The following is a 6,587-nucleotide window of genomic DNA, read 5'->3' on the forward strand; positions in this document are numbered from 1 at the left end:
AGACCTAAAAGTCGCAATACTACAACAAAAAAAAATTTAAAACAGACTCCAACGAGAAACTGATGAATTGGAATTAATTTGCAAACTGGACACCATTAAATTAGGCTTGAATAAAGACTGGGAGTGGATGTGTCATTACACAAAGTAAAACTATTTCTCCATGCTTATTTTCCCCCTACTGTTACTCACACCTTCTTGTCAACTGTTGGAAATGGGCCATCCTGATTATCACTACAGAAGTTTTTTTTTCTCCTGCTGATAATAGCTCACCTTAACTGATTACTCTCATTATAGTTGATATAGCAACACCCATTTTTTCATGTTCTCTGTATGTGTATATATATATATCTATATATATATATATATATATATATATCCCCACTGTATTTTCCACTGCATGCATCGATGAAGTGGGTTTTAGCCCACGAAAGCTTATGCTCAAATAAATTTATTAGTCACAGTGTTATTACAGTCAGAACTGCTAAATATAAGTCACTCTTTAATGCTGGATGTTTCCCTTATTACATGAATCACCTGCTATTACACAAATTATTATCCAAATCTAAGTCCTCCAGCATATGAAGGGAAATGTGTGGAACTGTTTTTTCCTGCTGTTCTTTTCTGCATTGCTCGAGTGGTACACTGGTGAAATCATGGAGTTACACTAATGTGCAACTTCAGTAGTGTAGTGTTGAATGAGGCCTTACGTTTGACAGTTTTAGGTTTAAAGATCTTGTGCCGGCTTCTGATCCTCTTTATAGTGATATAAATTAAAAGCCAGTCCACAAGATCAGTGAAGTTACTCCTGAGTACAAATAATTTAGGGTACTGAGTACAAATAGTTGATCAGAATCAAACCCTTTATCAGAGTTTCATTTTAGATTCACAGGGCTTGAGATTCAATACTGCTCTACTCCAGTTTTACACCAGATTTCAGTGGAGCTAGGCCAGTATACATCTGGAGAAACACAATGGTGAATCAGACTTACAGTTTCTCATTCCCTTTCATGGCAGTTCTCTGAACCTGATTTTGATTGAGCAACATATCACCTTTATCCTCCTCAACATCCTTATGTTATGTCTTTAGCTTTAACTTTTTATGTAGTTAGCCCATAACTAAGGATGATGAGGAGAATAAAGGGGATATGTTGAGGAGGATATGTTGCGGAGAATAACAATGATATTAGTACTGGCAACTTTTTAATTTGCAGGAAAGGCACAAGAAAATGTGAATGAGGTAAAACAATTCCAAAGCACAAATTGTCCTATCAGCTGGGACATTAGACTTCAGAAACCACATTACACGTTAGGCAGGAAAAATACTGAATTGTATGTTTGTTTTCCTTTTGGAGTATTGTGTCTTAAGTTATTATTACCCTTCCCATCACCACCAGACACTTTTTTGATGGGGCTGAACACTTGCTTGAAAGGAGAAGCTGCAATTGATTAGATCTGGAAATGATGAGTTCTGTTTGTGTCACAACTAATGAGAATGCTTGGGAAGTTGGAAAAAGACTGACAAAGCTAGCATATCAGCTGCTGGAGAACAAGTGTAGCAGACAGAGTACCTGACTTGCTGACAAAAGTTTGGAAACTCTTGACAGAAGACATACAAGAAAAAAGAGAAATAAAAAGATTTCATGGCATAAAAGATCTGACTTAAAGATCTCTGACACAATTTTTGAATACATGGAAATTTCAATGTGTTCTTAAATCTTCATATGCTCTCAGTCCCCCTCCCCACCAAAACTGAAGGTTTCCATTATCCCTTATTACACAGAGCTAATAGCGTTCCCTCAACCCTTACTTTTTAAAATAAATCTGCATTACATGTATGTACAGAGTGTCTCTCAGTCATTCAGCTTTTCTTCCTCACCCTTCCCACAGAATAGTTAATACCAGAAGCATGCAGAAGCCCATATAAAAACTTAATTGACTGGAATTAAAAAGCTTTTCATTCAGAGCCATTCAGTTTTCAAATGCAGAATATATTTTTGTAAAGAATGCAGGAAAATGTGATATTAAGCAAACATCCTGAAATATCTTTAGCAAAAAAAGTTCCACTGAACTGCATCTGCAAAACTACAAATCTAGATTTAGGAAATGAGAGAGTGTCTGTCTTTGAGTTTAGTTAATTTATTTTATTTTTCTGTATGGCCTTTGGCAGCATATTTTGATATGGAGGATTTTTTTATTATTATTATTAGTAACATTGGATCACAATGCTGCTATGACGGGCATATGTCTATGTTTTCTGTGAAAATTTTGGAGAGCGAGGACACCAGCAAAGGTCTTGAATAGATGTAACTTTGTCTTCAATTGTATTTATTTCATCAGAATGCTGCATCTTAAGGTTATATGGCATTCAAAAGATTGTCATGTTCAAAAGTGGTCCATTCTATTTCTGCATTCTATTTGGAAACTCCTATTTCAAACCCCATGCTAAGAACTCAAGACTCTCTCAAAGGCCGTACTGCCTTTATAAGGCACAGTACTTTATGGAAACTCCATTTAATTGGTATATATTGTGTTTGTATATTGCCTTCATTGCTGAGGCATCATGGGAAAAGAGAAATTGCTGCTTTCCTTTTGGGATGCATCTCTGGGCTGTTTAAACAATGAAATCCCTATATTAGTGTTTGGTTTCAGAGTAGCAGCCATGTTAGTCTGCATCCGCAAAAAGAAAAGAAGTACTGGTGGCACCCTAGAGACTAACAAATTTATTTGAGCATAAGTGGCTGTAGTTCACGAAAGCTTATGCTCAAATAAATTTGTTAGTCAGTTTAGTGTTTGTGACTCTACAATTATTTGCATAGTATTCACAGAGACTTGATTGTAATGTGAAATGTATGCCAATGAAAAGATGGACAACTTAAGCAACCAACCCTATACTTAGCAACCAGGTGAGTTAGTCAGGCCTGATACAGGAGAGGAGAGGAATTTCCCCAAACCACTGAATAACTTCAGAACCGCTCTATACTAGTAACAGTATTGGAATGCCTGTTGTAGCCTTCAGAGGCCCTTAGATGTCCTTCCATAGGAGGAGAAGGCAAAGCTACATAATAGCAGATACTCTGGGATGGTGTGCTGGCCCTCTCAATCTGTTCCACAAGAAATGGGAAGGATCAGTCCTGCTTTCACTGCCAGGGGAACCTCCTTAGCATGGAAGGCAGAGTAGGATTTGCTCCTAAAGGCTGATATGATATACAGGACATTATGTAGGACCTCAGGGTTTCAATATAAATGTGGGCGTGCAATTATACACCCTTTAACAGGTATTTAGCTTACTGGGTGTTTAAAAACTTCTCATTTTAATTCAGGAGTTTCACAAATACCAACTGAAGACCCACTCCAATCCTGAGGCCTTTTATAATGCATACTGATCTATGGGATATGGGAATAATACTTACTAGGAAATACATTTGGTTAATGGAGGGAGCATGCATTAACTTCAGACACACATCAGTAAATGCACCAAGTCTCTCCTGCCCATTCTGCAGTTCCGCAGCCACAGATTTAATCTTTTGTAGCAATGTCTTGGCTTCCATTCAAAAGTTAAAGGTGGGATTTTCAAAAGCGCTCACTATTGACCTAACTCTGCTCCCACTGAAGACATTTACCATTCATTTTGATGGGAGTAGAGTTAGCTTGATGCTGAGCACTTTTGAAAAGCCCACCCTACATCAGGGGTCAGCAACGTGTCCGAAGTGTAAATTTTGAGGTCTGTGGTAATTTTTCAAAATATGTTGATTGACATAACCCCCTCTCCCCCCACCAGTGTCCGTCACTAAGTATGGTAATTTTGTCAAGTGTCCGTCACGCAACATGGTAGTGCCTACCCCTGCCCTACATTTCTAGCCTTTATAACTCTGAAGATAACCTGCCAGTCATGAACTCAGTGTAGAGCAAAGGCATTTTGTTAACTTGCAAATGCAGAAATCATGCGGGGGCGGGGCCTTAGAAAATGTATTCCTTCATCCCCTAGGAGTATCCCCATTTAGGTTCATTTGGACTCTACTTGAGGACTCCAGATTGGTATAGGTTAACTGATGACCGTGTGTTGATATAGGAATGCTCTTGTAATTTGCTTTACAGATCAAATAAACCTTAGAAGAAAATTCCACTGTAATTCAAAAGGAGAAAGCATTCTAGTTTTCTGGAGGAATAGCTCAGTTTCAGCATGATTTAGAACTGCCTTCCTGATTTCTGTGGAATGAATAATATTTGAGTCCATATATTGAGTCAGTGTAAATTGGCAAAACTCCATTGACTGTAATGGAGCTATGCTGATTTACACCAGCTGAGCATCTGGCTTTTGATTTTAAAGGTTAGAATATACACAGCTGACTGTACTAATATTTATTTTGTTATTATAATTACTATTTTGCTTTCACCAAATACTTGAGGCTCCTGTTTGAAGAGATTTTTTAAAGGTGCAAAGGGCAGTTGGATGTGACCTTATTTAGCCTAGTTTTGATTCGGAGTAGCTCCACTGAAATCAATGGGGTTACATGGGTGCAAGACTTGTGTGAGATGAGGGCCAACCAGTTTAAAAATAAATCACTTAAAATGGAGGTGGTTTAGGCTGCCATGCACTTCCTTTATTTTACATTTTATAACTTTAGGACAGCTGCTCTGCTCTGTCCTCCTGCCCATTATTGGTTCCCTTGTGAGCCTATATTTAAAATACAGAGCAATCACAGAGCAGGCTGTGAGTATGTGTGGGGTGGAGAGAGAGTTCAACATAAAGCTGCTAGTGCCATGGGGCAAATTCTGGTCATAGTTATAGTGGTGTAAATAAGAGCAGAAACTGGCCCCTTCTTTTTATGTTCAAGTTCCACAGAAAAATCAAAGTCATATAGTGCACACTAGGAAGTACTTCCTCTCCCCAGATATGCCATTAATTAAGGAGTTCTATTTCCTCCAGGACCCTAAACCTCATAAGTTTTGTTTCCTAAGGAAAATTAGAGTGGGTTCAAAGTGATCTCAACCTCATTTCTCCCTAATCGAATGGCTCATTAACTGCAACCACCTTATGTAACTTCTCTTATGTTAAATAAATTATAACAGAGAATCAATAGTAAAGCTAGCAGGATCAGGAAGAAGATCAAAGCTTTAGTATAGAGATTATTGGTTGTATGTCCTTGAGATATGATCCATATGAAATTAGGGCAGATACAAAGTGATTATATATAATTTGTATATAACATTGTGCCCAGTCTCTTGTGCCCTTAGGGGTTTTCAGCCAGACATGGTAGAGGTCAGAACTTAAAATTGCATATATTCTTCATATTTTAAGTAGCTTGAAATGTATCCACTGGATATATTCACAACCTTAAGTTAATTTGTATGCTATTGCCTAACTCAAGCACTACTGACTTGCCTTTTTGAAATAATAACTCCACTCTTTGCTGTTCAACTGTTTTGGGGCATATAGAACAAGTGGAAGTTCCCATGTATTCTTTCCTCTACCATTTAGATGTACTAATAAAACACACATTTTCTTGCTGCAGTTCTAACACTGCAATTCCAAGAAAAGAAAGTTAATTTTTGCAGTCCTGGAAAAATAGAAATTACAGCTGGTATTACCTAATCACTAAATATTTAATAGATACTAAAATGTGCAGATTCATCACATCTTGTGCACTGAAAGAGAATAATAAATATCGGCAAGAAAATGAAGAGTTATACTAAAGTTCTTTTGATGAAGGCATTCTGCCAAAACATTAACAATCTTTGCTTAAAGTGCAGTTTGACTACGAAAGTGACTTTGTAAAAATGGCTTTGTGGGGTAGAGAGTGTTTATTGTGTCTCAGTGATTTCTATATGAAATCTTCTCCATTTACAAGTAAAAAATACAGTTTTTCTAACTACCAGGCCTGCAAACTCAATTTGGAATCTGAAAGCCAGGAATCTCTCTCTCTCTCTCTCTCTCTCTTTCTTTCTTCTCCCTCCTCCCCCATTTGGCTCATGCATCGCAATGTATTTGTAACTGGAACTTTGTTAGCAGTTCTGTTATGAGAACCATAATAGAAAGATGGTCATTCCTTCAGAGCTGTGTGGGAGTCACCAGGTTTATAGGGATTAAGATGTATTAAAAACTTATTTAAGTTAATAAAGCCAACGGATGACATTCTGAATGCACAGGAGAAGTAGATTTGCTCAGAAAAAGACTGATCCTGTAAGAGGCTGAGCAACTCTTTGAAATGCTGAGTCCACTCAAGTCCCAGGCATTCACAAGCTTGAATCCTTGCACCCTCCCTTGAGCCAGCTGTTTACTTAATTATCTTGTCATGTCTTTACCTTCTTTCCCTAGGGACTGGAAATATTCCACTGAAAACCACCTGGCTTCCACTTCTGTAAGCTTCTTACCCAACCAAGTCTAGTCATCCTTCATCTGCTCCAGCAGGAATTCTAGCAGTGTCATTTGTCCCAACATGAAGTACATACAATCAGTGGATTTTCCCTGATCCCATTAAGATCCTCTTCAGCCTCATATCACATCTCCTAGCCTGCTCCTGGTGAATACTCTTCTATTCTTTGATATGGTCTGGTGATAGGCCTTATGATTTTTCTATAACATAGAT

Source organism: Caretta caretta, chromosome 6 (genome assembly GCF_965140235.1).
Source record: "Caretta caretta isolate rCarCar2 chromosome 6, rCarCar1.hap1, whole genome shotgun sequence".
Classification (NCBI taxonomy): Eukaryota; Metazoa; Chordata; order Testudines; family Cheloniidae; genus Caretta; species Caretta caretta.